At 41.0% G+C, this 23,141-nt stretch overlaps 2 pseudogenes; one reads left to right on the top strand and one right to left on the bottom strand.

Moving 5' to 3' along the window:
• Positions 1-573: 573 nt before the first annotated feature.
• Positions 574-20,311, bottom strand: LOC125112103 (putative elongation factor 1-alpha-like 3; annotated as a pseudogene).
• Positions 17,653-17,788, top strand: LOC125112249 (uncharacterized; annotated as a pseudogene).
• Positions 20,312-23,141: the final 2,830 nt, after the last annotated feature.

Here is a 23,141-nt window from a genome sequence, read left to right as displayed (position 1 = left end):
AGCCAAAAACAAGTTATAGGTAACTTTTATTTAGACCTTTTACCTAAGTAGTGCTATTGGAGTTTAGAGTCTTGACCAAAAGTAAACACAAGTTTCTCATTAAACCTTATTTTAAAAGGTCTTGAAATTCTGTGACAGATTTTTGGTCAAGTGGTTTCCTAGAAAAAGTACCTCTTTTAAAAATGAATAAAACTGTCACACACAAAACCAAATTGTCCACAACACATTTTCCTTTTCTTCAAATATTTTTCAGGGAATTATCATTCTTTTACCATTAAACTTAAAGGGCCAACAGAAACAATTCTGATACTGTTCCTCCAACACTGACTAAAACTGGGGTGGCAGGAGTTCCCTCTGTGGCACAATGGGTTAAGGATCAGACTGCATCAGCTCGGGTTGCTGCAGAAGTGAGGGTTCGATACCTGGCCCAGCACATGTGTTAAGGATCCGTATTGCCACACCTGTGGCGTAGGTTGTAGCTGTGGCTCAGATTTGATCCCTGGCCCACGAATTTCCGTATGCTGCAGGGGTGGCCAATTAAAAAGACCGAAGTGGCAGTATTAGGGATGTTATTCATTTACTTTTTTCAGCTTTCTGGGTAGACTTGGTGACCTTCCCAGCTCCAGCTGCCGCCTTGTTCTCTGCTTTGATGACACATCAACGGTAGTTTCATGTCACAAACAGCAAAACGACCCCAAGGAAGATGGTCAGAAAATCTCCCAAATACATGGGCTTGTTAGGAACTGTATCAGCCTCATGGTTGATGGCAGCATCACCAGCTTTACAGAATTTGGAGCCATCTTCCCACTTCTTTCCAGAATAACAACCTTCTTCAGCTCGGCAAACCTGCAAGCAACGTGAGGCACGTGACAATCCTGCGTGAATGCTTAGCCAGCCCTTATTTGATCTGGAGGGTACGGGATAATCTCTTGAGCTGTCAGGCCAACTACTACCGCTGGTGGGTCATTTTTGCTGTCACCAGCCATGATGCCATTACGAACATCTTTGTCAGGCGCATTCTCCACTTGAGGCCCACCTCGTCCCTAGGAAGAGCTTCCCTCAAAGCTTTATGGTGCATTTCAACAGATTTGACTTCAGTTGTTACTTTGACTAGAGCAAAGGTGACCATTGTGCTGGGTTTGAGGATACCAGTCTCCACAGGGACAGTGCCAAAGCCCACCCATATTGTAGATGCCCTGGAGGAGCATATGCAAGGGATTGCTGCTTAGAAGAATTGGTGGCAGGATGCAATCTGGAGCTTCAGGGAGTGTCGTTTCACTGGCATTGCATCTTTACTGCTGACTTTCCATCTCTTGAGCTGATTGTGCACCCGGCTACAACCTGTTGTCATCATTCCAACCAGAAAATGGCACAAATACTGCCCTGTCTGCTTGTAGTCAATTTTCTTAATGTAGTTCCTTCACGAAGGAACTCAGCACTCATATCTTGTGTCTCTCTTCTATGTAGTGCAACTTAGTGGAATCCATTATGTTAACATGGACAATTTTTTTGTTAATAGATACATAATTTTTTTTGCTTTTATATTAGCTTTTTAAATTTTTTTATTAAAGTTGATGTACAGTGTTGTGCCAATTTCTGCTGTACAGCTAGTGACCCAGTCATACACATATATACATTCTTTTTCTCATATATCTTCCATCATGTTCTATCTTAAGAGGCTGGATATAGTTCCCTGTGCTGTACAGTAGGACCTCATTGCTTATCTATTCTAAATGTAATAGTTTGCATATACCAACCTCAAACTCCTAGTTCATCCTACTCCCTCCCCATCCCTTGGCAACCACAAATCTGTTCTCTATTTCTGTAAGTCTGTTTCTGTTTTGTAGATAAGTTCATCCGTGCCATGTTTTGGATTCCACGTATAAGTGATGTCATGTGGTGTTTGTCTTTCTCTTTCTGACTTACTTCACTTAGTATGACAATCTCTAGTTTAATCTGTGTTGCTGCAAATGGCATTCTTTCTTTTTTATGGCTGAATAATATTCCATTGTAGATGTGTACCATGTCTTAATCCATTCATCTGTTGATGGATATTTATGTTGTTTCAATGTCTTGGCTATTGCGGATAGTGCTGCACTGAACATAGGGGTGAATATATCTTGAATTATAGTTTTGTCTGCATATATGCCCAGGAATGGTATTGCTGGATCATATGGTAGCTCTATATTTTTTGAGGAACACTAACAGTCACTTCACCCTCAGTCCAGAAATCAGAAGTGCCTGCTCATGGGTCTGCCCATCCTTGTAGATCCCTGCTTCAACTTCAACACTGGCAGCAAGTCAGGACACCACAGTCAGCATGAGGTGTGCCTACAGCCATGTTTTTTAATAGTCTCTGGGTTCTGGGGCATCAGTGATGATCACCTACCACCTGCTGGTCTTGAATTTCTACAGGGAAATATGGTGGCAATACTATGCCTAGGTTCAAATTTCAGTTTGTCCACCATCCAGGCACACTTGAAGGAGTACTTTCCCATGTCAGCAACTGCCTTCTCATTTTTTTTTAATGATTCTTCTGTCGATCCCACCATTTTTGTAGATTAGATGGCTAATTGTGGTAGACTTGCTCCAATCTGTGTGTTCAGTGATGATGATATTGAGATGTCTTTTCCTATTTTGGCTTAGTTTTATTTGTGGCTCCTGTATTTTTGGGGCAAATCCATTATGAAAAGTTAAACTTGAATCCTGTGGCATTAAATAATGATGTGACTTTGGGAAGATGCTTTATTACTCTGAGCTGCAGTTTTCTTATCTGTCAGAGGAGAGAAGAAACTATTGTTTCTCTTATCTGTAAAATGGCTCCAGTGGTAACTAAGCTGCCCTAGAAAGGAGCACAGAATCTGGAATCAGCAATAGACCCATAAAATATACCTATGTGTGTGTCCTGATTCTGCTACCCTCTGGCCGTGTGACCTTCATTTAGTTACTTAAATTCCTAATCCTTGGCATCTTCATCTATAAAGTTATAATAGTAACACCTATGCCTCGGAGGGCTTTGAGAAGATTAAATATTTTAGCTTAGGGAAAGATGCTTGATAAATGTGAAATCTATCTCTTTTATACTTAGTCAATTCCTTTGCTCAGTTTCCTTGAAAGAGAAAAATTTCTGGTTCTGTTTTACAGGGTAGTCCAACTTCACACCAACTTACTTCTGTTGAGCAAAAAAGGAAAAAATGTTGACTCATCTTTGCATTTTGCCAATTATATGGAATTTAACAGTAATGTTCAAATCCATAAGCTGCTATGGTTACTGATTATAATGTGCTAAGTAATAACCAACAAAGTTCTATTGAAAGCATCCAGAGAGGTGATCTGTTTTGCTTACAGATTCTTTCACTACTATGTAGCTTCTATGTCTAATATAAAGATGGTACTTTCCTGGCATCAATTCTAGGTCCTAAGTCTTTTTGGTTTTATAATCCTGGAAAACACAGTATTAGTGGAACTGTTGCTCTTTTTTTTGGCCTTGGAATAACTCAAGGCTGTATCTCTCTCATCCACCTCCCTCCTAATCCCACTAAGCCAAGAGTGATTCCATTTAGGTTTCTAGCAAAAGGCAGCCCACAGCAAAGCACATGAAACCTTCAAATTTCCTATGCAAATGGGAAGTCCATTTCTTCATCTGGATTATGTCCTAACATTTCTTCTCATTGAACAGAGGGACATCAGCAGATGCCTTGGGCAGGATTTTATCTCAATAAAAACTACTTTTGCAGTATTGCTGAAGAACCAGCTAGGGAGACAAATCTACCTGTCTTAGTTCTTTCCACATTTCTTGGGTGCCCACACTTTCTGTATCCCTAGGAGTCCTAGTACCTTGAGAGAAAAGGGACCCCTTCTCTGTACCTCATAAGCTTTTATGGACCACTTTTTGGTCCTAAATCTTACATTTCCTATAGGTCTTATGGTGACTCGATTTCCACCCACGTTGTGTATTTGAACCTTACCTACCAAAGAAAGCTAGATTAAGAATCTGAAAATGGGTGGACTCCACGTCTAACCATTCAGGGCCATACAAATATTTTATTCTTAATTTTGGCTCATGTTTTCATCTGTTATCTTAATGGGATGCATTTATACTGTATTGACCCAACCCCTTTATAGTCACTCCTAGGTTGAAAAAAAAGTAGTTCTTAGCCAATGGAGAATTTCCAAGTGATTGCTGTATTTCAAAAGATGCTCTTCTAGGCATTAATATGTGCTGCCATATTTCTGGCCTAATAGTTCCTTTAATTTGTATTCTTTCTTTGATAAGTATTAATGATTCTAATTCTCCATTCCTAAAAGAAATGAGCAGATTATGCAAGTTTCTCTACTAGATTTTCATTGGGATGGTAATGAAGTGCAAAGAGAGTTGGTGCTGATTTAATTTATTTTGCTGTGGAAACCCACAGTGTCCTAAATTATAACTACACCTTAAACCGAGAGGTTCAGTGTTTCAGTGTAGGTATAACATTGACATTATGTCTTTGATTTTGACTGATAAGCAGGAAGACATTTGTTAGGTGAGCATGATGAAATTGTGCTAATGCAGTAATAATAATAAAGGAAATGAGATTTAGGAAAATAAAAGAAAATAAAACATGGAAAAAATTGTTTTAGCGGTTCATAGTCTTATTAGAATAACAAGGTATGAATGTAGTTTGAGGGCTTTTAATATGGAAATCCTGTAGTGAGCAAAAGGCAAACACTATCTAACTTTAAAATAGGCTGTTTTCCAGAAGTTGATTGTTTTGCAACTCAACACAATTTTACAAAGGATTACAATTATAAATAGTGCTTGTTTTCTCAGGGCAGGTCATGCATTTGCAAATGTGGAGTATAAAACCTCAGAATTCAGAGCATGGTGTAGGCATGAGATGAGGGAGGCGCAGGAGTAGGGAGCTGGGATAAGATTGAGCTTTCATGCAGCACTGGGGTGAGAAGCTAGAGTGACTGAGGTATGAATGTACAGGCTGGTTCCAGGGATGTCCCTGGGTCCCAGGGCCTTCTGATTTATTAACATCTGACCAATAACCACAAAGCCATATCCATTTAACTTCCCCAATGCTTATTAAATCTATGTAATTCTCTCTTCTTTAAAAAAATTATTAAGCTATAGTTGATTTACAAAGCTACAGTAATCAAAACAATATGGTATTGACACAAAAACAGACACAGATAGATTCTCTTTAATTATTTTTTTGTCTTTTTGTCTTTTTAGGGCCACACCCACGGCATATGGAAGTTCCCAGGCTAGGGGTCTAATTGGAGCTGTAACCACTGGCCTATGCCATAGCAACACAGGATATGAGCTGCGTCTGTGACCTACACCATAGCTCATGGCATCATCGGATCCTTAACCCACTGAGCAAGGCTAGGGATGGAACACGTGTCCTCATGGAGGCTAGTTGGGTTTGCTAATCACTGAGCAACACTGGGAACTCAAATTCTCTTTATTTTTATTACTGCCACTCAACACCATATCCCACTAGAATTCCTGGAATAACTTACTAAGTAATCTGCTCTACATTTACAATTTCCATCAAATGTCCATCCTTCAATCAAGCTGTTCTCTTAAAAACTCAGTTTTTAGGCAATCATGGCTGTATCTGAATCAGTCAGTAATTTCCTATTCTTCTTAAGGCCCCAAGTCCTTAATGATCAAAATAGTTAAACTCTGGTGCTATTGTGAGGTAGGCAACACTTTCCCCAACAAGTGGTTGTAATGAAAAGGAGACCTCAATTCATTCAGTCAATTAATTGATATTTCAATATATAGTTGTTAATAAAATAACTCCTATATTTAATGTAATTTCAGATTCTATTCAGAGGTCATTAACTGGTGGTCTGCAGGCCAGAACTAGCCTATATGTTTGGTTTAGTCTGTATAGTATTAAAAACATTTGAAATTTTAAAATTGATTTAAAATTGGGAGGAGTTCCCACAGCAGGCTAAGGATGTGATGTTGTCTCTGGTAGCACAGGTTGATCCCTGGCCTGGGCACAGTGGATTAAGGATCCAGCACTGCTGCAGCTGCAGCTTGGATTCCATCCCTGGCCTGGGAACTTCCATATCTGCCCAGTGTGGCCAAACAAAAAAAGCCAAAAAAACCAGGACGATGAAAATAATTGAGACTTCCAGCTTCCTTAAACCTGGAAGAGTCTGATGACCTGGGGATTCATAGTCTCCTTCTAGCAACAAGCAGCTTGTAGGGGGATGGCAGGTGTTCTTTTAGGAAGAGCTGTGGCTGTCAAACTTGTAGGTGAACATGCAGTGCGTTAGAATCACTGGGAGGCTTTGTTAAGCCACAGATTGTAGGCCTCACTGGGGAGTTTTTGATTCAGCAATGCAGCAGGCCAGGATCCAAACACTTGTATTTCTAACAAGCTCCCAGGTGATGCTGCTACTCCAGATCAGGGGTCCACACTTTGAGAACTACTGAGGTAGGGAATGGGCTTTCCAGCAAAGCATGGTCCTGACACTTCTTATTGGTTCCCATAACCTGGGTATCCACTGCCATTTGTCACCAAGCTCATAGCACTATCATTGGTATATTTAAAGAAATATTTTTCCAATGTATTGCTCCAGAAAGTGGAAAAGTTAAAAAAAAGAAAAAAATAGGAGAACTATGCCTTTATGGAAGTGAAGAATATTCCAACATGTTTAAAATGCAAATACTTAGGCCTTTTCACTCAGATTTAACTTTTTGAGCTCAGGTCCATGGCAACTGTCACACGTAAGACAAGTCTGCCAATGAAGTAGGACTTCAACTTCAGTCATTCACAATTGTGTTTGAGCTCCTGGCTTTGCCACTTACTGGCTCTGTGACCCTGGAAATCTTCTGAATCTCATTAAGACTCATTTCCTCAACAATAATATAGGGATTTTTAATGATGCCTATGTTAAAATTAAAAAAATGGAAACCAGCCTTGAAAATTCCCTAAGCAGACAAAACCAGTTTAGTCATCCAGGCAAAGCTTAATGCAGCTTTTTGCAAGACTAAACTTGACCTGGGTTATTTCTTGCTCATGCCTCTGGAAATCATAAGGAAAATGTAATCTGTTTCTCCAAATCGTCGAGATAACTGCTCAGCAATTTCCTATCACTTAAGTAAATTCTAATATTATAACCAATCACTGTGAAGAATAGTCACTTCACTGCTTTCTCACTATACAAGCTGCTCTATAACAATATACCCCAGAGCGGCCTTCTATATTTTGGTTTGTGTGTTCCCAGTTTGTGTACCATCTTTTTGGTGTGTGAGCAATTAACTTTTATTAGTTGCTACTTTGCTGATTCATTGGATTTACTTCTGTTTCTTATGAACTTTTGACTCCTACTCGGCTGGGTTATTGTGAAATTAAAGGTAATTTAATGTGAGATGCCTAGTACACAATAAGTGCTTAATACCTGCTATCTGCCAATGATATTGCTGAGATTTTCATACCAATTTTTAAATGCTATAACTATAAGCTGGACGAAGAAGAAAGAAATGAAGCAGAAATGGAAAGCATCAGGAACCTCGAAAGGCTGGATCAGGAAGGTTAAAACCCAGAATCAGTGGAGGTTTGCAAAAGGACAGAACATGAAAAGCAGAGCCCTAGTTGTTTTTAGAGTAAGAAAAATAAGGAAGGAACATCTACTGCTTAAAGAAGATTTTGCAGTGTTAACAGATAACAAAAAAAGCAGAACTGTCTAATGAGTCTTTTAGGTTTTTTTCTTCGTGGTCAAATAGAAGTATTTTTCATCCAGAAAGGGAAGAGTAAATTTTGGTGAGAGGAATCTAAATTCTTAGAGATAGAGAGCTATCCAAATGAGTTCATATTAACCACACCATAGGCTACCAGAAAAGGGGCAGAGAAGATTGTGGAACCACAAATCGCAGTCTGTGCAGACTCCCAAAGCGTGGGCACATATCTGGACAATGACACAGATCCTGATTTCCAAAAGAGAGATGAGGAAGTGTCTACTCATTCTCATAGCTTCAAGCATAACAAACCAAGAAATTTGATGTTTCCCCCAAGGGGAATATTGTTTGTGACCATTTGGGAAAGGAAAAGAATGCTCATGAAGATGTGACATTAGCTCTTTAATGTGAGCTTTGTCATCATATTCATTTTCCTTCCTGGTAAGATTATTAAACTAGTAGATCATGGAAATTATTTACTCATTCAATAAATATTTGTTAACACTAACGAGGTGCAGGAAAATTGCTACGTTTTTACTGGTAAAATAGGCAATACATTCATTTGTTAATGAACATGGGATAGAATCGAATAATCTAGTAAGGAATGGGACTGAGATCTGACTAGTTACCCAAAAAACGAATGGTGGTAGTCTTCACCGGAATTGGAAAGGCAGGAGTTGCTAAATGGGGGAATAGAAAACAAGTTGCATTTTGCCCTTGTGGTGAAATGGGTCAGTGATCCCGGGAGTGGTGTGTATTAACATCCAGAAATAGCACTCAGAAGGCTCTGGACCGGAGACCCAGATCCAGGAATCATTAGCTTATATGGTCGTTGAGTTTTCACAGTGGCTAAGATTTCTCAGCTAAGTTGAGTGAGATGAAAGCTAGAATGCAGGGAGCACTACTGTTCAGTGAAGAAAAAAATGCTTCTAAAGAGGACTGAGAAACAAAGGTCAAGGAGATGGGAGGAGAACCAGAAGAGGGTGGTGTGACCTCGGAAGAAGGAGAGGAGGTGCTACATTGTGTCATAGTGTCGGAGCTCCAGGTGGCTTGAAAGACATGCTTTGGTGTGACACCAGCTGGCCTTGATGTGTGACTTCTGTCTAGCACTTCTAGCTGTAGACTAACACCCTCACCTCAGGATGTGGGAGAGGAAGAGGGAGATGGACTGAATGGTCTACGAATGAGAGGTTTGCAGAAATGATCAAAGGAAAGATGGGGGAGGAAGGGAAAGAAGCTGTTGAAGAAATAGATTCATGTGGCAACTGAATTTAAGATCATGTGACATTGGGTGGGCAGCCAAAATACTGGTTAACATAATTGAGACTCAAAAGTAGCATTGTTGGAACACATGGTCCTATCTAGCAGAGTCAAAAATCTCAGAGGGACACATGCCCATTCCGCCACTTGTCCGGGAAGTCAGCAAAGTGGCAAATGAAACAGAGACAAGAACCGATTCCTGCGGGGTGAAGACCTATACTCCACGCTCTCTGCTTTTTCCTTTCCCCTCGAGAGTCAATACATCTTTAATAAACATTTTTCTCCTTTTAAAAGATTATATGAGTAAAGAATTGAATCAATATTTTTCCACCTGGACACAAGAACCTTATGGAACTCAACTGACAGCCATAGAAATGAAAAATTACCTTTCAGATTTTTGTGGTTGCCTTTGAATTCACAAATACAGATATCAGGAATAGTATAGATAACATTTGGAGCATGTAGGATGTGGTAGTTATATATGTTTCATGCACATAATAGATATATGACTTAGTCCACAGTCTATAGTGAATCTAGAAAAATGACTTCAATAGTTCTTCTAACGCACTTCTATATTAGCACGCCTCCTCCAGGCTAAGAGTAATAATCTCAGGTGATTTTTGCTTCTCCCTGCATCCGTGAGGTTGAGACAAAGGCCCTGGAGGGATTCACACAGGGCCCTGTGCAGAGAATTGGGGAAGTGGGGAGTCAGTTCTTCACGCTGAGTTACCGAGAGGCCAAATTTAGCCTCAGCATGGCCCTGAGGGTGAGGGTCTCCCACAGAGGTTTTGCCGCATCACTTCAGGGCAGGGACACTTTAAGAAGCAATGGAGCATCGAGCCTAGACAATTCAAGAAGCCATTTCCTCTTTGGGGTGGGTGTGACTGCTCCCCAGGGGCCCTTCCTAGAAAGAATGGAGCTTGGCTGCTGGACCCATCACTTTGTTCTTTCTGTCCTAATTGTCTCCTCTTCACTTGCCCTCCATCCCTCAGCCCATGGAAAACCCTCTGACCCCTACTTCTCCTACACATTTTGTCTACCCATCATCCCCCAGATTCTAATTTCCCCCTTTAAAACACAGAGTCCAAAAAGAGCTGATTGGCTATGTCTACTTTTTGACTAGTTATCACCCCTCCCTGCCCCCCCTCCCCAGCAGTGAGTTCAGGGTTGTCCATATGCTTGGAAAAGGAAAAATATCAGAAGAAAAATGTGCCAAGTCACAATATACCACACCTGCCATAAACTCTTTGTTCTTGCATCAACAACATTAGGTAACTAATAGGTAGGGTCTTAGAGAGTCCCATGAAAGGGTCCTTCCAAATCTAAGATTTTACAGTTTCTATTAGTGTTCAGTAAGGCTAGTTGGCTTGTGCTGCCAGAAAGGCAGCGTTTGAGGCAGACACGGAGAAAGGCCTCTGGCTCTCTAGATTTGAGAGTATGTTCAAGATTCTCAAGAAATAATAGTGAACAAAACTGAAAACTCCTCTCTAATTGTTGACTTGGCCTCTTCTCTCACAACCTCTAGATATGAAATGGAGTTTTGCGTTTCTCTGCCAGGCAAGGCCCTGCCATTTCCTCATCTCCAGTTCCCTGACTGTCCCAAAGACAGGATGTCTCTGTCCCTGGGCACCCCACCCTCCCTCTTCTGCATTGGGGTCAGGACATGCCGGCCTCTGACATTTTACAGAATCTCTCTATCAATGAACAGTTGTCAGTGTGAGATGTTCAGAGCCCTGTGACAAGGTTTCACAAATTGTAACCTTCAAGGGGCTTCCAGTTATGTTGCAGAGATGGGGTATGTGCAAAACTCTGCAGAGTTTGTCCCAAACACACTCTCTGCCGTTGCCCTGGGAGTTTGGAGGAGAAGAGAGGAGCCTGAAGCAGAACTCTCAGCTGCTGAGTCAAAAGGGCATGTGCTTGTGCCATTTGAGTTGCAATTGCTTTTTGGGGCCCCACCTAAAAATAGCTCAAGTGCAATCTGCAGAAATTCTGCCTTGGGTGGGGTATGCCTGAGTTCAAGAAAAATGAGTGATTCTTAGACCTTCTAAGCAACTGAGAAGGAAGGCTCAACCTCAGCAACATCAGCAGTTAAGACTAATAATATCTATCTCCCAGTCTGCTTTGGAGATGAACACAGGCCATGGAGGTGAAAGAACACTGATTGTCATTAAGATATTTTCTGAGATTGTTCATTATTGTTTTATATTCAAGAGGCACAGTAGGTGCGTCTACATCTTGATCTGACTGCTGCATCCAGAATGAGGCCTTCCCTCCAGAACTGATCACTCTGGTGTTTAATCAGATTCTGAAAGCCTCAGACGACCAGAGCACCCATGTTTAAAATTGCTATTTAAGATGAATGTCCTACCTTTTATGTTGCATTCTTTGAAACGGATTCATTCAGAACAGTTCCTTGATGCTGTAAATACCTACACATCAGCTCATCTGTTTTTAGATTAATCAAAATATTTAGGCATCTTTACAGAAATTTCTCATATTCATGAAACAAGGCAATGGTTATTTACTTCCTGGTGTTATAATATGTTTTGGGAAATCTCTGTGTGACTTGTGCAAAGGAATAAAAACTAGTTCCATGGAACTACACTGTCAGAATAATGAATACTTTAAGACTACATTGATTCAGGAATTCCCCTCTTGGCTCAGTAGTAACAAGCCCAGCTAGTATCCATGAGGATACGGGTTCCATCTTTGACCTCATTCAATGGGTTGAGCATTTGGCGTTGCCATGAGCTGTGGTGTAGATCACAGATGCAGCTCAGATCCCACGTTCCTGTGGCTGAGGGGTATGCTGGCAGCTACAGCTCTGATTTGACCCCTCACCTGGGAACTTCCATATGCCATGGGTACAGCCCTAAAAAGCAAAAAAAAAAAAAAAAGCTATATAGATTCGAAGTCAGCCTCAGGCTGTGAAGAGGGTGTCCCGGTGAGTCTTAGATGGAAGGAAGCACTTTGCCCCACTTCCTGTGCTTTCTTGGAGCTGGGCTTCTGGCTTCTCTGGGAGCAGAGAACAGCCAAACTGTTACAAGGTTAACGGCCAACATGGTGTTCTCAGCATCTCTCAGAGGCAGTTAGGAAACTAGTTGCAAGGAGCTGAGTGGCAGCCAGAGTGCACCCCAGAGAGTACACTTGAGTTTATTATTCCACACAATTACATGCACAAATTGCTTTTGATTCCCTGGGCACCACGCGGGTGTCAAGGGAGGTGGAAGAGAAGCATGCCGCATAGAGACAGGGGCTGCAGAGGAAGCTGGTCTGGCATTAAAAATATGCTGCACATATTTCCCAAAGGTGAAAAAGCCCCATAATTATGAAAATCCAGACAACCAGGAAAGAGCTGTGAATCTAAAAAATGAGGCTGAATTTTCAAGTGACATATGATAATCCCTTTTGATAGATTAAAAATTCTACCTTGCATTAGCAAGGACTTTTTCTTCTAGAATGCTTCATAAATGGATTTTAAAGATTTTTCTTTCACAACCAGGTAAGTTAACACATAGACACCCCGCCCTCTAGACTAAAAACCCTCAGGAATGATGAGTAAATGTCTGTGACATTTTGGTTAATTGCAGTTGGTGTTGGGGAAACTTTCAACTGTTAGCAGCTACAGGCATAACCTTTGCTTGTCTTTACTAATGTGGTTTGAGAGGATGCCTGGTTGTGTTGGAAAGTGTGGGCAGAGAGGGGGAATTTGGAAAACATATGAAATTTGTTTATTAGCTTAGTACGTGTGTGACCTTTCAATGGCAAAATATGAGAAGAGCTTTGCAAAATCATACTCTTCAATGATAGAAATAGTATGAATAGGATGTGAACATATAGATAAAAGAGAATGCAGTCTCTTTGGAACACAGTAAAGGTAGAGAATTCTTTTATTTTTTTATTACTCAAATGAATTTATCACATCTGTAGTCGTATAATGATCATTCACAGGATTTCTATCCCATAACCCATGCACATCCCCCCACCCCCCAAACTGTCTCCTCTGGAGACCATAAGTTTTTCAATGTCTGTGAGTCAGTATCTGTTCTGCAAAGAAATTCATCCTGTCCTTTTTTCAGATTCCACATGTCAGTGAAAGCATTTGATGTTGGTGTCTCATTGTATGGCTGACTTCACTTAGCATGATAGTTTCTAGGTCCATCCATGTTGCAAAAAATGCTGGTATTTCATTTATTTTAATGGCTGAGTAATATTCCATTGTGTATATGTACCAACTCTTCTTTTTCTTGGCGTATAGTTGCGTATAGGAGTCTCTTATGATCCTTTGTATTTCTGTGATGTCCCTTGTTACTTCTCCTTTTTCATTTCTAATTTGATTCATTTGAGTCCTCTCTTTTTTGCTTGCTAAGTCTGGCTAAGGGTTTATCAATTTTATTGATCTTTTCAAAGAACCAGCTTTTCATTCATTGATCTTTTCTATGGTTTTCTTTGTTTCTATTTCATTGATTTCTGCTCTGATCTTTATGATTCCTTTCCTTCTACTAACTTTAGGTCTTGTCTGTTCTTCTCTCTCGAGCTGCTTTAGATGTAAAGTTAGCTTGTTTCTTTGAGCTTTTTCTTGTTTCCTGCAGTGGGTTTGTATTGCTATAAACTTTCTTCTTAGAACAGCTTTTGCTGCATCCCATAGGTTTTGGAGTGTCCTATCTTCCTTGTCATTTGCTTCTAGGTATTTTTTAATTTCCTCTTTGATTTCTTCAGTGATCCATTGGTTGGTTAGTAGCATGTTGTTGAGTCTCCACGTGTTTGTGTTTTTTGCAGATTTTTTTCTTGTTGATGTCCAGGCGTATAGCGTTGTGGTTGGAAAAGATGCTTGATATGATTTCAGTTTTCTTAAAGTTACCGAGGTTGGATTTGTAGCCCAGGATGTGATCAATCTGAGAGAATGTTCCATGTGCACTTGAGAAGAATGTGTATTCCATTGCTTTTGGATGGAATGTCCTATAAATACCTCTTAAGTCCATCTGGTTTAATGCATCATTCAGGGCCCGAGTTTCCTTATTGATTTTCTGTCTGGTTGATCTGTCCATTGCTGTAAGTGGGGTCTTAAAGTCCCCCACTATGATTGTGTTATTGTCAGTTTGTCCTTTTAAGGTTGTTAGCAGTTGCCTTATATTTTGTGGTGAACCTATGTTGGGTGCATAGATATTTAAAATTGTGATATCTTCTTCTCAGATTGATCCTTTGATCATTAGGTAGTGACCTTCTTTGTCCCTTAAAATATTCTTCATTTGAAAGTCTATTTGGTCTGATAGGAGTATTGCTACTCCAGCTTTCTTTTGATCCCCATGTGCATGAAATAGTTTCTTCCATCCTCTCACTTTCAATGTGTGTGTGTCCCTAGAAGTGAAGTGGGTCTCTTGAAGACAGCATGTATATGGGTCTTGTTTTTGTATCCATTCAGCCAGCCTGAGTCTTTTGGTTGGGGTGTTTAGTCCATTGATATTTAAGGTAATTATTGATATGTATGTTCATATTGCCATCTTATTAATTGCTTTGGATTTGTTTTTGTTGCTCTTTTTTCTTTCCTTCTTCTCTTGTTCCCTCCTCTTCTGCTTTGATGACTATCTTTAGTGTTGTATTTGAGTTGATTTTTCTTTGTGTATCAATTGTAGATTTTTGGTTTGCAGTTATTCTGAAGTTTTGATATCAGAGTCTATATGCATATGAGATTGTTTTAAGTTGTTGTTCTCTTAATTGCAAGTTCATCTCCAGTGTCCTGCATTTGTACCCACCTCTTCTCATGATTTCTGATTTTGGTGGTATAATTGTGCATGGATGATTTTGTATCTTTGCTGTATATATACCTTTACTGGTGAGCCTTGTCATTTGTGGAATTTTTGTTTCCTGTTGCTGTCTTTTCTCTTCTGCCTAGAGAAGCTCCTTTAGTATTTGTCATAAGGCTGGTTTAGTGTTGCTGAATTCTCTCAGCTTTTGCTTATCTGTGAAGGTTTTGATTTCTCCTTCAAATCTGAAGGAGAGCCTTGCTGGGTAAAGTAATCTTGGTTGGAGGTTTTTTTCCTTTCATCATGTGAATTATATCATGCCACTCCCTTCTGGCCTGCAGAGTTTCTGTTGAAAAATCTGCCTATAACCTTATCAGGGTTCCCTTGTATGTTATTTGTTTCTTTTCCCTAGCTGCTTTCAAGATTTTCTCTTCGTCTTTAATTTTGGTCAGTTTGATTAAATGTGTCTCAGTGTATTCCTCCTTGGGATTATTTTATATGGTACTTGTTGTGCTACCTGGATTTGAGTGAGTGGTTCCTTTCCCATGTGAGGGAAGTTTTCAGCTATTATCTCTTGGAATATTTTTCCTGTCCCCTTCTCTCTCTCTTCTCCTTCTGGCACCCCTAGAATATGGATGTTGGTGTATTTAACGTTGTCCTAGAGTTCTCTGAGACTCTCTTCATTTGTTCTCAATCTTTTTTCTCTTTTCTGTTCTGAATTCATAATTTCTTCTAATCTGTCCTCCACTTTGCTAATTCATTCTTCTGCCTCCTGTATTCTGCTGTTGACTGCTTCTAGTGAATTTTTTATTTCAGTTATTGCATTTTGCATCTCTTCTTGTTTAAGTCTTATATCTTGTTCTCTTTGGTCAGTGTTTCCTGTGAGTTATCCATCTTTGCCTCCAGTTTATTTCCAATGTCTTTCATCACCTTCAGCATCAACAGTCTAAAGTCTTTTTCCTGGAGGCTGAGAATCTCATCACTTAGCTGATTTTCTGGGGTTTTTCCTTGTTCCCCCATCTGTGTTATAGTTCTCTGTCTTTTCATTTTTATAGGTTTTTGGTGTGGTGACCTTTTTACAGATAATAGAGTTGTAGCCTCTCTTACTTCTGGTGTCTGTCCCTCTTGTGGCTGAAGTCGGTATGGGGGCTTGCTGTAGGCTTTCTGTTGGGAGGGGCTGATGCCTGCCCACTGGTAGGTGGAGCTGATTCTAATCCCTCTGGGGGGTGGGGCTTAGTCTCTGGATGGGATTAGAGGCAGCTGTGTGCCCGAGGGGTCTTTAGGTAGCCTGTTTACTGAGGGGTGGGGCTTTGATCCCACCTGGATTATTGTCTGCCTCGTGGGGGGCTTCTCATTTCTGACTGATGGGTGGGGCCAGATTTTCCCAAAATGGCCACCTCCAGAGAAAGGCACCTTTGCTGAATATTCCCAAGAACTTTGCTTCCAATGTCCTTCCCCTACAACAAGCCACATTCACCCCTGTTTTCCCAGGAGGTCCTCCAAGAACTGTGGTCAGGTTTGACCCAGATTCCTCCGGAGACTTTGCTTTGCCCTGGGACCCAGTGCACGTGGAAGTCTGTGTGTGCCTTTTAAGATCAGGGTTTCTGTTTCCCCCAATCCCGTGGAGCTCTTGCACACAAGCCCCACTGGCCTTCAATGCCAGATCCCCACACGTGAGAATTTGATGTGGGACTCAGAACTCTCACTCCTGTAGGTGAGTCTCTGTGAACCAGTTAGTTTTCAGTCTGTGGGGCTTCCCACTCGGGAGGTATGGGGTTGTTTAGATCACGAAATAGCTCCTCCTATAAGGTAGAGAATTCTTATCAGGTTTGCCATCTCCCCCAGAAAAAACATAAGAGATCTGAGGTGCTGCCAGACATGTGAGGGTCATCCCCAGGAGGAGGGAACTGGAATAAGAGTAGATGGGACTTGAGGATAAAAGGGAACAGAGACTGGAGGTGAGGGATTGGGACCGAGCACAGCATTCCCTACAAGGTCTGACCACAGACCCTAGGTGATGGACTGTGCATTAGGCGAGATCAGGAAGAACCTGAGGGTGAAAGCAATGATGATTTTAACCACAGAGAATGTCAGAGCAAATGATATTCAAGGATCTGACCAGCACTGTCCATTATTTACTACCATAGTGTAATGTTTTCTAGTAGCCACATTTAAAAAGCAAATAGAAACAGGTAAAATAAACTCTAGTAATACATTTTATTGAACCCAGTTCATCCTGTCATCAGGAGGCACTAGCTCTTCCAAGTGTTCAGAGCCATACAAGGACGCAGGAATCAGTGGGGCTTGGGCACCGGAAGTTGGTTCAGCCATAGGAAGTCTAGCCTCATGAGGATTAAGGGAAACTCAAGTTCACTGTGAATTCACAGAAGAAGAACACATTAGAAAATTAACTTCTAATTTCCATCTCATTTGTTGCAAAAGCTATAAAAATTAAAGTATCAGTGAGATATTATGTACTACCTGTCAAAATAGCCAATGCTTAAAAACATTGCAATTGTTTGAGGATACACAAGCTGCTATTAGCAGTGTACATTGGTATAACTCTTTGGGAAAATAGCTTTACATTTCATGTCAAGGGCTTCCTTTTTATTTTTTTAACTTCTCAGACTATAAAAAATAATAAAAACTGTTCAGTGTTTAATATATAACAGATAATATGCATAGCGTATGTTTTATATCTTTTAAGTCTCACACCAACCCTGTGAAGGAGTTATTATCCAATTTTAACCCCATGAAAATAAGCCAAAGTATGGAAAAATCTATATATCACTATGTTATTATAACAATGTAAGTAGGAGTAAAAAAAATAAAACTTTTTCACCACCACTACTAAAAAAAAAAAGAGAAAACTTAAATGATTCGAAATCAAGAATTTAAGTGAAACTACTCCATGGAATTGATACTTTTACTAAAGTGTTCTTAAAGATATGTAATGATATACTTACCTGGCAGGGGAGATACCATGACCATGAAGGTGGTTTTCCCAGGGCGAGACTTATCCATTGCACTCCAGAAGTGCTGACCCCTGCGATTTCCCCAAATGTGGGAAACTCGACTGCCTAATTTGTGCGGTGAAAAAAAAAAAAAAAGCTATGTAATGACAGAACATACATGTCTTAGTCTGCTATTGCCTCAATAAAGCTGCAAAGCTGCAAAACAGACAAGTACTCATACAATATACAACAGTAAGCCTTTTTTCCCCATGCACATGTTTGCAGATTTGCTGGGATGTGACTCTGCTTTTGGCTTCAGATAAATTGACTTTGGTTGCGGGCTCAAGTATGATGCACTGTATTCATTTTGGAGCCTGGGTTGAGGGATATCTGCTACCAGGGGAAGCTCTTCTCATGGTAGACCCCGGGAATGCAAGAAGGCCAGGGGGCACAAGGACAAGATTCACTGCATAGCACATTTTAAACTTCTGCTTGCTGCATGTCTGCTAACTTCTCATTGGCTGAAGCAAGTCATATGACTGAGCCTTAAAGTTGAGGAGTGGGGAAGCATCCTCTACCTGCCATGAGAAAGTGGCAAGAATGCATATGCACAATTCTTTCACAGGATAATAAAGAATTGGCACGAATAATTCAATCTATCAAAGTCTGGTTTCCCATATTGCTATTCACATCACTGCCACATATATTCACCCCATCCCAACACCACCCTCTCATCCCACTCCATGATGGCATGAGGCTAGAAAGACAGCATCTCTGGATTGACATCAACTCCTGGTGTGATTCCTCTTGGTCTAGAGACCTTTGGTCTAGAGACCTTTGAACTCAAACGACAAGTTATCTCCCCCTCCCACGTCCAACATACAAAAGCAGAACCAAACGAGATGACCACAGACAGCCCCATTCTAATAGGGGAAGAGTGAGAAGCATATAGTAGTCACGGGTTTATGGCAGTTGTGAAATCCTGGTAGGCACATGTTGCCAGGTTCCCCTACCCGAGGGAAGGGAGTGTCCTTGGACCAGATGCCATTACTGCTCCCTGGGAGAAACTTCCCAGACTCAGTCTGATTTTGCCTCCAGCTCTGTGTGCCCCTCTTTGGGAGGTCCTTTGCCAAAGCTCCCCCTTGGCTACCTCTGAAGACAGCTTTGGGGAATATGCCCCATTTGGTAGCTGAGCAGCCTACTTCCTGGCTGAGGAAAGTTGGGAGAAGAGGAGTCCAGAGATATTTTTATATCTCAAAGAGTCAAAAGTCACTTTTGGTTCAAGCTCTTACATAAGTTCTCAATACAGTTTAATTTTTCATTCCTGCAAACCCTAGGACTTCTGAGCTCTGTTCACTCTCAGTTCTGTTTGAAAACCAGCCATGTTTTTCCTCTGAACTCATTTCTGACAGTACCTCTTCAGGTGCAATTAGCAGCAACCCATTTTATCAACATTATGCACTGTGCTTGCCCATGATGCCAACTTTATCAAGTCCATTTTCCTGTTTGTTTTTTTGTTTGTTTTCCTTTTTTTCTCTTTAGGACTGCACCTACGGCATATGGAGGTTCCCAGGACAGGGGTCGAATTGGAGCTGCAGCTGCTGGCCTGCACCACAGCCACAGCAACCAGAGATCCTTGAGCCACATCTGTAACCTACACTGCAGCTTGTGGCAAAACTGGATCCCTAACCCACTTAGTGAGGCCAGGGATCGAACCTGCATCCTCATGGATACTAGTCAGATTCTTAACCTGCTGAGCCACAATGGGAACTCCTCAAGTCCATTTTCTGTATTTGGGTTTATTCCAAAAAACAATTATAATAGACGTTTCACTACTAAATAACAGGGGTCAACATTTTTCTGGTCTCATGACAATTTCCTTGTTGCCTGCTCCCTAGTCCCAAAGCTGATGGTGCATATTTGGGGATTTATTATGGCAACACCCCGTTTCCAGTACTTACTTTAGTCTAATTCAGCTATTGCCATAGACTCTGAATAATAAACAACTGCAAAATCTCAGAGGCATGCAGCAATAAGCATTAATTTCTCACTTAGGTAAGTTGGCTGGGGTTTGTCTCAGCTCCCAGCTGAGTGGAAGCTGGGCTTAGGTGGTGGCCTTGAGTTGGGTTCATGCCTGCTCCACTTGTGGTGGTTCTGTAGCCCCAGCTGAATGAGCTCTTCTCATGATGTATAACCACGTTGTGAGAGAACAAACCCAGCCACGTCAGCACATTCCAAACCTCTGCTGGCATCATATCGTACTGTCTTTTTATTCTGCATTTTGATGCTTTGGTGGTTTTGCTGGCCCTGGAGGGACTGCCCCTCCCAGAGCAACTAATTCCTAGAGATGGCAGGCTAGTTTCCTAGCATGCCTTTCACATGCAAACCAATACAGAGGCCATACCCTCAACCATCCCCTTTTGGCAGCTCTTACTTTCCTAGCCAATATTCCCTGCTCTCATTACTCCAGGGCCAGGTACTAGACCCCCAGCAACAGTCCCTACATCACTGAGCCCATTGAAGCTATTAAAAATAGCTAATCCTGCTTACCCTGCTTTGCTCATTCCTTCCCACAGAAACCACACAAAGGCCCACATTTTCCTTTGTTCCCTCTGCCTCCCGGCTGACCTTGGTACTTCCTTGTGTGGCCTGTGGTATCCCATGCCTCCTTTTCTTGAGATCTGTGAGTGAACAAACTTTCTTTTCTTTTTTTTTTTTTTTTTTTTTTAGGGCCACACCCTTGGCATATGGAAGTTCCCAGGCTAGGGGTCGAATCAGAGCTGCAGCTGCCAACCTACACCAGAGCCACAGCCACAGAACATGGGATTTCAGCTGTGTCTCGCCAGAGCTGGTGGCAACACCAGATCCTTAACCCATTGAGGAAGGCCAGGGATCGAACCCACATCGACGCTGTGTTGGGTTCTTAACCCACTGAGCCACAATGGGAACTCTATCTTTTCAATGGCCCTTACCTCTGTCCTGTTGACCTTACCATATCTGCAAAATAATGAATCCTGCATTTTGAAACTCCTGACCACCAATATCCCTTTGACCAGTTTAAGTTACTTGGCCAAGCTCAATGTCAAAGTGTGGGCAAGTACTCTGAGCCTACCAGCCTTGGCAAGAATGAAAGCATGTCTCCAGGAGAAGAGTGAGAAGGACGGGACACTGTCTACCAGAGTGGCAAGAGCGTGGATTTCTAATAGAATCTATTAGAGGAATTAAAGTGAAGAATTGGGACTCCTAATTCAACTTGCCAAAACTGAGATATGCCATATGATTTCAAATAGATAAAAATAAATCTATGCAAGGAAGGAACTCAAAATAAATACATGTAAATGTTAATAGGGTATACTTTGGGGTACTAGGACTATGTATGATTAAAAGTATTCTTTCCTTCTCTATCTTAGCAATTGTCTTTCATGAGAATACATGCTCATAAAAATTTTATTTTTATTTTATTTTTGCTTTTTAAGGCCACACCTGCGGTATATGGAAGTTCCCCTGCTAGGGGTTGAATCAAATCTACAGCTGCTGGCCTACGCCACAGCAGATACAAGTTGTGTCTGTGACCTACCCCACAGCTCACGGCAACGCCGGATCCTTAACCCACTGAACAAGGCCAGGGATTGAACCATCATCCTCATGGATACCAGTCAGATTCGTTAGTGCTGAGCCACACCAGGAACTCCAATATGTTCACATAAAAATTTAAAAGATCCAATATTAACTAGATGCTGAGTCTTCTAAGTATTAAAATCGCTTGAAGATTTCTGCTTAAGATCAGCAATGGTACTGAACACATGGGCAAGGAGGATTTGCTGCTGATTCCACCTGTGACAACAGAAAGGTTTCTAAGACCAGGGAACCATGAAGGGTCTGGCATGGCTCAGCCTCTTTTCATTTGCTACTGAACATGTTGCTGCACAGACCACCAGCACTGGGATTACTTGGACATTTGCTAGAAATATATACTTCAGGTGGATTGTATGCACATTCAAATTTGAGATGCACTGGTCTATTCCACACTGTTTATCATAACATCATTTAAAGTGGACATATTTTTACTTCATGATTCAAAGTGGTTGATAGTTATCATTGTTTTAAAATTAAAACAGGCAGTAAGACAGGTGAACAACTTGGGTAAGACAGGTGAACAGAATGACTGGCCCAATGACCAAGTACCAAAAATTTTCACCCCATAGAAATTATTTATTCAATCTATAATATTTAGTGATTGCAAGTTTGATGTGGGTCCCTGTTCCAGCAGCATTTCCCTGCCCCCACGTTTTAACACAGAGCTGTAATTCTGGAAGGTATTGGATGTTACTAAGTGTCCCACTGTATGTTAATATGGCTGCAACAAATGACTACAGACGTGGTGCCTTAATACAACACACATTTATTATCTTACAGTTCTGGTGGTGAAAAGTCTGCAATGAGTGGGTCTCACTGGGCTGAAATCAAAATGGGATCAGGGCTGTTTTCCTTCTGGAGGCTCTAGGGGAGAACCAGTCCTTTCCCATCTCCAGCTTCTAAGGCTGCCTACATTCCTTTACCTTCCATCTGCAAAGGCAGCAATGGCCAGTTGAGTGTTTCTCATTCTGCCTTCCTTACCCTTTTTTTTTTTTTTTGGTCTTTTAATTTTTTAATTTATTTTAAAATTAGTGAATTTTATTACATTTGTAGTTGTACAATGACCATCACAACCTGATTTTATAGTGTTTCCACCCCAAACCCCCAGCCCATCCCTCACCCTCCAACCTGTCTCCTTTGGAAACCATAAGTTTTTCAAAGTCTGTGAGTCAATATCTGTTCTTCAAAGAAGTTCATCGTGTCCTTTGTTTAGAGTCCACATGTAAGTGAAAGCATTTGATGTTGGTGTCTCCTTATATGGCTGACTTCACTTATGATGATAATTTCTGGGTCCATCCATGTTGCTGCAAATGCCGTTATTTCTTTCCTTTTAATGGCTGAGTAATATTCCATTGTGTATATGTATCACATCTTCTTTAGCCACACCTCTGTTGATGGACATTTAGCTTGTTTCCATGTCTAGGCTATTGTATGTAGTGCTGCAATGGACATTGGAGTACATGTATTTTTCGAGGCATGGTTTTCTCTGGATAGATACCCAGGAGTGGGATTGCTGGATCAAATGGTAATTCTATTTTTAGTTTTCTAAGGAATCTCCAAACTGTTTTCCACAGTGGTTGCACCAATTTACATTCCTATCAACAATGCAATAGAGTTCCCTTTTCTCCACACCCTCTCCAGCATTTCTTGTTTGTAGACTTTTTCATGATGGCCATTCTGACCAGTGTAAGGTGGTATCTCACAGTGATTTTGATTTGCATTTCTCTAATAATGACTGATGTTGAACATCTTTTCATGTGGTTTTTGGCCATCTGTATGTCGTCTTTGGAGAACTGTCTGTTTATATCTTCTGCCCATTTTTCGATGGGATTTTTTTTTTAGTATTGAGCTGCAAGA

This window comes from Phacochoerus africanus, chromosome 11, assembly GCF_016906955.1.
Source record: "Phacochoerus africanus isolate WHEZ1 chromosome 11, ROS_Pafr_v1, whole genome shotgun sequence".
Lineage (NCBI taxonomy): Eukaryota > Metazoa > Chordata > Mammalia > Artiodactyla > Suidae > Phacochoerus > Phacochoerus africanus.
Note: the sequence above shows the minus strand (reverse complement) of the source record. Positions and strands in the feature narration are given on the sequence as shown.